This window comes from Nematolebias whitei, chromosome 6 (genome assembly GCF_014905685.2).
Source record: "Nematolebias whitei isolate Nwh7 chromosome 6, NemWhi1, whole genome shotgun sequence".
Lineage (NCBI taxonomy): Eukaryota > Metazoa > Chordata > Actinopteri > Cyprinodontiformes > Rivulidae > Nematolebias > Nematolebias whitei.
Genome location: NC_056503.1, coordinates 21,436,302 through 21,444,346, shown reverse-complemented (window position 1 = coordinate 21,444,346; position 8,045 = coordinate 21,436,302).

Sequence of the window (8,045 nt, the reverse complement as noted above, 5' to 3'; positions counted from 1 at the left end):
TCGTGGTCCCCCATGACCACAGGGGGGTGATGTTAGTCCATGCACATTGCGCTTGGAGTAAAAGCTTCCAGGATGGACCGGCAACCTATCCCTCCAGGAAAGCATGATCAGAGGATGACAAAGCTCTCCAACCGAGCTCACCAGTGCACATCCCAGGCAGTCGCGGCAAACAACAACATCGCTCTGCTGGCCTACAGCATCTCAAAGAGGCTGGAGGAAGCAGACCTGCTGGAGGAGACAAAGAGCTCTCTCTGTAAAGCCGCTGACGTCATCTTAAACATGTGCACCACCTCTGCAGTCTGCCTGTCCCGCATCACCGCCCAGATGGCCATGATCCAGAGGACCACCTGTCTCCGCCTCTTGCCATCCTTGTCCAAGAGGTAGGAATGCGTGATATAACGGTATACGGTAGAAACGATAGAAATTTAGCCTACGATAGAGATCTGTCTTCTACCGGCTAACTGCAGTAATGCTGTGTCTGATGTAAAATCAGAGTTGTCAGTTTAATCGTTACTTTTTTTAGTTGAAAACTGTGCGTAAGTGGTGTTCAAGTGTAAAATCAGAGCTGTCAGATTTAATAGTTACTTTTTTGAGCTGAAAACTGTGTGCAAGTGGCGTTAAAAGTCTTTTCTTCGATGGCTAAGTAGCGAAGCTACAAGCTAACTATGCCCGGCTTGCCGTAGTGTTGCCGTATTCTGATGCATGTGCAAAACTCGGAGTTCCGTTGAAAGTTTTTTTTTTTTTCCATCGAAAGTTAAAGTAAGCGTTGGTCAGCATAGAGAAACCTGCTCTCTGATTTGTAAAATAACGCTGTGTTGTGTGATTTTACCACGGGACCCTCTGGTCAAAGTCACAGACTCATTTTGTGTCAGCTCTTCATTAAAGCAGAAGGAGATGCCCACTAGAGGTTTGGAGGGTGAAGTGTTTCAGTGTAAAATGCTGCTCTGTTGCTGTTCATTTCTTAAGTTAATAAGACTAGAAACTGTTAAGAGTTAACAACATATTCATTTGTTTAAAACATATGGCTAAAACTACATTTGATATCTTTTGCACTGTTTTGCACTACAAGAAAGAAGCCTAATATAATACTTGATTTGTTTATTATTTAAAAACTCTCTGGACCTATTTTCTTAATTCAAAATATATGATGGCAAAAGGACACCCTGTGCTTTTTTTTAGAAAGTTTTATACCAAAAACATATTGCGATATATATCGTTATCGCCACCCTTCACAATACATATCGTGATATGAATTTTATGTCTTATCGCACATTCCTACAGAGAGGCTGCAGAAAGACTTGCTGGAGGGCCCCATCACCCCAGAGGCACTGTTCGGGGCCATCTTCAGGACCATCCTTGAGAAATCGCAGAAGTCCGAGGAGGTCTCAGAGACTGTACATCATCTGGTGATGTCACAGTCCTCCTCACGTCCCTCCGGCCGCTGGAGGGACTGCCTTGGCCAGCAACAGCAGCCGAGGTGCTCCACAGCAGCGGCAGCGACTTCACGCTCTGCTCCTCCGCCGGTCCCCTCCACCAGGTAACAGGTCATTGAGGGGAATGTATGTGTTTTTTGATGATGTATGTTTTGATATAAAACAGAAATACCTCTGAAAGTAAAGATTTCATCTGAGACTGTCAGATCAGCTGATCTCACAGCTGCCTCTCTTCGCACATTCCCCACAAGGAATGAGCCAGTAACCTCTAAACAGTATTTTAAATGGCACCACAGTTCAGTAAATATAAAAAAAACACTCGCCTGCCACGTCTGCTAAAATGATGTTTTTTCAGCAGACCGAGTCCGGTAAAATCCCTCGTTTTCAGCCAGAGCCCATTTTTAAATTTCTGCTGTTTTCTGCCAACTCACAGCGCAGCGGGAGTAAACGTGTTTCTCCACGACAGCTGCAACCTCCACTGAAATGGCGTCTCACTCAGAAAGTGCTCACGCCTTTTCTCAGTGCGCGTCGGCTCACCTCATCTCTAATGTGAGACACCTCCCCCTCCTCCTCTCAGCATTAAAGTCAGCCTGTGAGTAGAGCCTGAACGTTCTGATTCATTATCTCCACGACCGGACTCTTCATCAAAGAACTCAGAGGACGGCTCTGTGTCTGTGCTTCAGCTGGTGAGTTTACGTTTGTTAGCGTAACTGCAGCTTAACACGTATATAGCGGTGAAATAAAGTATGATCCATGTAACGCTAACTTTAAGATATTAGTGTGTAAATTTATTTCATCTGCGTAGCTTAGCAAAACTCAGAAGCTAATTAAAGATTGACAGTAACATAAATCTTAGCTTGTAAAACTGCTCATCCATCCAGTCAGCTGCTTAAACAGTTCACCTAATGTTCACTGTTTATGTTCATGTTCTCCTCACAGGAGCCTCTGACCCTGATGTGAGAAGGACAAAAGAAAAGTGAGGTGGGGGCCACAGGACAGTCAGACTTTTGTTAAAAGTTTGCTGCTTTTTCTACAGTGGAGCTGCATGTTGAAGGTAAATTAAACTGTAAAGGATATTGTTGACCAGCTGAACCTTTTTCTCTCAGCCTAGATAATGTTTTTTGAGTAATAATAACACAACCATGTTATTGTTGATGTTTTGTTCTAATGTCAATTAGGGAGATGATCAGAGCCCTAAACCCCCAGAGAACCACAGAGAAGATTCAGGCAGAGACACAGAGGTGCAGATGTCTGCATCAACCCTACCTCATTGAATCTAGTGACCTGCTGGTGAAATGTGAGGAACAATATGTCAGTGCTGTCAAACTGACAACCAGGTATCTGTGTGTGCAACAATCATCATCTACAGCCTCAGAGTGAACATTTTCTACTGCTGGAGACACCATCAGCCAGGAGTGGGCTTGTTTGTGTCCACAGAAAACAGACATGTTGATTTTTCTGAAGAAAAACTGTTAAGTGAAAAGATCCTCAGTGTGTAGCAGTGAGCATTAGACACTGACGTGTCACTGGTTTGTAACTGGTCTTTTGAACTGGAAATTGTTTGTTTTTATGTAAGAAAACTGCTTGGAATAGAAAAATACCAAAGTTAAAAAATAAAACTCACAATTTGTACTGCAATGTGTAACGTAATTTTATTCTTGTTAGAATTAATAGTAATTACAAAATTGGTACCGAAAAAAGAACCGTCCAGGAACCGACACCGAAGTGAAGGTACCAACACTGGTACCGATTTTTTTAGAAAGGTACCCAGCCCTAGGTGTTAAAGATGTCTGCCAGCACCTCGCAGAGCTGATCGGTATATTCTTTCAACACTTTTCTGGGGATGCTGTCTGGGCCGATTGCCTTGTGCGGATTAATCCTCCTGAAAGTACTCCTCACTTCTGCTGAGATGCTCTTCATCCAGTGGTGAGGTGAGTCTGGTGCTGGGTGGTCTGTTCGGGTCTTCAAAGCGTGCATAGAACTTGTTGAGGGCATCAGGCAGAGATGGGTCTTTGGGGCATTGTTCACTCCTTCCTTTATAATCTGTTATGCATTTAATGCCCCTCCACATGCTCCGAGGGTCTTGTGAGGTGAATTGACCCTCGATCCTCTGTGCATATGTGGCCTTGGCCCTTTTAATACCATCAACCAGCTGGGGTTTGGCTTTGTATGCATCTTTTACGTTCGTGTAAACACGGTCCAGCGTGTTGTTTCCATGTGTACTCATCTAAATGATGTTTCTCATGAAGCTTGAGGACAATAAGGTATGGGGTTTTAAAGACATTTCAACTTTAATGCACCTGAACACGCAACGTCTCTTACACCTGCAACATCACAGTTACTGCTAAGAGAACATGCTACAGACATAGCGCTGCACTCAAGCATCCTCCTAATATGAATATATGTTGATGATCAACCCCCCGGTCAACAACTGCCCGCACTAAGCTGCTAAATTGGCGAGTGAGCAACACAGAGGTGTCTCCATCTCCTGCACCTGTGCGCGTTTTCTACCGAAGCAGGAGACTCAGCAGCAGCAGCTGCCTGCACAGTTTCTGCACTGTGTGTAGAGGTGGAGGTAACCTGGAAAACCTGGAGTGGAGTTTTATTAGATTGAGTATTCTCCTATTAATCAAGTGGAATGGATTTGTTCACGAAGAAAGAAACTGCGCCGCCTGAACTAATGTTTCATTGTAAAAGTAGGGGGGGCCAAATGAACGTTTTTTTAATGTGGGGGGGATATGTCCCCTTCACATATAATGGTTGCGACGCCTATGTATGGAACAATAAAATCTCTAAGCTGGAGCTAGGTTGATGGGGGCTTTGTGGGTTAGAGTTCTTCCTTCACTGAAGGCTGAATGAAATGAAAACTGTGCAGGTTTGTCCAATAATCTGAAGGATTATGTCCTAAAATCTAAAGCAGTAATCTCAGTGATGAGTGTGAAATGTTTCATTAATCCAGATCTGCTGAGAAGCTCATAGTTAAAAAAATAAATAAAATAAAATTCCAAAGTGTTGCCCTTTGCAGCCCTCTGAGTGGTTTTGTGTGGTCCGAGACTAAAATTTTGAAACAATATCTGTATCAAACAAATTTTGTTTCCTGAGCTTAAAAATCTGGTGATGTTTATATGACGGGGAATGTTTCTGTAATATTTAACAAACAAAATTCAGATGAAATCATCTTAAAATGTACAACAATAAGTACTTTTTTTCCCTCTGTATTTAACCATGCTTCCTTTTTTATTTTATTTTTGGCAGTTTTGTGATGAAAAGGATTGCAAACCTTTACCAACTAGAAGGAAATTGAACTTTGTTAAGGAAATGGATAATTTCAATACATTTGGATCACCTGCTACACTTTTTCAGCGCTTCATGCACTCGTTTGGAGTCTTCCATGGTTCCAGGAGATTTTTGGTAAAACTCTCAGGTGGGATTTTAACTTTAATTGCTTTCACTTCAGTAGTACATTTTAATGACATTTATTCATAGAAAAGTGACTCAAATTATGCTTTTTTTCTTGAGAATAGACCTAAATGAACTTTTCAAACACAAGGAAACAAAATCAACGAATCCATCAAATCAAAGGAACTGGATACTGTTCTGCTGATAAGGTCAGGTTCACTGGTTTAGATGACGTGGTCATTATACTTTCAAACCTGTTAGCCCTGAATGAAATATGAGTGTGCTGACACAGACATGAGAAGAGCCACTGAGGTTCACATGCTGAAACTAGATGACAAAAATCCACTGTTTCTCTCTGAGTCTCTGCTGCCCTCCTGTGTTGAGCAGAAGGCTACTGCATGAGCCTGTCCTGTTTTTTTTACAGGCACATTTTGGACATGGTGCATATTGCTCTATTTCTAAAAGTTTTCTACATTCGCCTTAGAATCTAGCTGTTTTTTGTTACCTTTTTCTTTTAGCCATCCTATTTGTTAAAAAAAACTGTAGTGTGACTTTTTATAACTGTTTATTGTTGTTGTTGTTGTCCATTGTTGTCATCATTCTTTGTTGAAATTAGGTCTCTCTTTTAAATGAGTCCTCGAGGCTCAGTGGGATTTACCTGTCTAAATAAAGGTTGAATGAATGAATGAATTTCAGATCAATAGCCAGATGCTGCCAGATGCAGTTGTTTAAAATATTCATTGCTCAAGGAAACACTCAGCGGTAATGCTCTGAGAAAATTACAAAGCGCATTTTGAGGCATTGGTAGTACGCCACCATGAGCCACATACTGTGCTCTGTAAATAAATTAATTAATAACTTAGAAAATGCTAAAGGGCACTTGCCTGATCCAGAAAGGAAAAGGCAGGTGCTAGTGCCTGTGCACGTCCCTGAACAGAGACTGGACACGGTCGAACGCCTTCTCCAAGTCCACAAAGCACATGTAGACCAGTTGGGCAAACTCCCATGCACCCTCCAGGACCCTGCTGAGAGTGTAGAGCTGGTCCAGTGTTCCACAGCCAGGACGAAAACCGCACTGCTCCTCCTGAATCCGAGGTTCGACTATCCGATGGACCCTCCTCTCCAGAACCTCCAAATAGACCTTACCAGGGAGGCTTAAGAGCGTGATTCCCCTGTAGTTGGAACACACTCTATGGTTCCCCTTTTTGAATAGGGGGACCACCACCCGGTCAGCCAATCCAGGGGAACTTCCCCCCGATGTCCACGCAATATTGCAGAGTCGCGTAAGCCAACACAACCCTACAACATCCAGAGCCTTAAGGAACTCTGGACGAATCTCATCCACCCCTGTGGCCCTGCCACAGAGGAGCTTTTTAACCACCTCGGTGACCTCAGCACCAGAGATTGGAGGGCCCGACCCAGAGTCCCCAGGCTCCACTTCCTCAGTGAAAGACATGCCGGTGGGATTGAGGAGGTCTTCAAAGTATTCCGCCCACCGACCCACAACATCCCGAGTTGAGGTCAGCAGCATACCACTCCCACTATAAACAGTATTGGTGGCGTACCGCTTTCCCCCCCGAGACGCCGGATGGTGGACCAGAATCGCCTTGAAGCCGTGTGGAAGTCGTTCTCTATGGCCTCTCTGAACTCCTCCCATGCCCAAGTTTTTGCCTCAGCGACCACCTGAGCCGCATGTCGCTTGGACTGCCGGTACCCATCAGCTGCTTCCGGGGTCCCAAAGGCCAAAAAGGCCCGATAGGACTCCTTCTTCAGCCTGACAGCATCCCTCACCGACAGTGTTCACCATCGGGTCTGAGGGTTGCTGCCACGACAGGCACCGACAACCTTGCGGCCGCAGCTCCGGTAAGCCGCCTCAACAATAGAGGCACGAAACATGGTCCACTCAGACTCAATGTCTCCCACCTCCCTCGGAACATGTTCGAAGTTCTCCCGGAGGTGGGAGTTAAAACTCCGTCTCACAGGAGACTCTGACAGACGTTCCCAGCAAACCCTCACAATACGTTTGGGTCTGCCAGGTCTGATCGGCATCCTCCTCCACCATCGGAGCCAACTCACAACCAGGTAGTGATCAGTGGACAGCTCCGCCCCTCTCTTCACCCGAATGTCCAAGACATGTGGCCGCAGATCAGATGAGACAATGACAAAGTCGATCATTGAACTGCGGCCTAGGGTGTCCTGGTGCCAAGAGCACATATGGACACCCTTATGCTTGAACAAGGTGTTCGTTATTGACAATCCATGACGAGCACAGAAGTCCAACAACAGAACACCACTCTGGTTCAGATCAGAGGGGCCGTTCCTCCCAACCACACCCCTCCAGGTCTCACTGTCATTGCCCACATGAGCATTGAAGTCCCCCAGAAGAACAAGGGAGTCCCCAGGAGGTGCACTTTCCAGTACCCCCTCCAAGGACTCCAGAAAGGGTGGATTATCTGAACTGCCGTTTGGTGCATAAGAACAAATGACAGTCAGAACGTGTCCCCCCACACGTAGGCGGAGGGAGGCCACCCTCTCATTCACCAGGGTGAACCCCAACACACAGGCACCAAGTTGGGGGGCAATAAGTATGCCCACTCCTGCTCGGCGCCTCTCACCAGGGGCAACTCCAGAGTGGAAGAGTGTCCAGCCCCTCTCAAGGAAACTGGTTCCAGAGCCATGCGTAGAGGTGAGTCCGACTATTTCTAGCCGGAACCTCTCAGCCTCACACACCAGCTCAGGCTCCATCCCCACCAGTGAGGTGACATTCCACGTCTCAATAGCCAGCTTCTGTAGCCGAGGATCAGACCGCCAGGGTCCCTGCCCTCGGTCACCACCCATCCCACATTGCACCCGACCCCTTTGGCCCCTCCCACAGGTGGTGAGCCCATGGGAAGGGGGACCCACGTCTCCTCTTCGGGCTGTGCCCGGTCGAGCTCCATGGGTAAAAGCCTGGCCACCAGGCGCTCGCCCACGTGCCCCACCTCCAGGCCTGGCTCCAGAGTGGGGCCCTGGTGACCCATGTCCAGGCAAGGGAACATTAGGTCTGTTTATTTCTCTCATCATTGGGTTCTTTGGGCTGCACTTTGTCTGGTCCCTCACCTAGGACCTGTCTGCCATGGGTGACCCTACTAGGGGCGTAAAGCCCCTGACAGCATAGCTCCTAGGATCATTGGGACACTCAAACCCCTCCACCATGGTAAGGTGGCAGCCCAG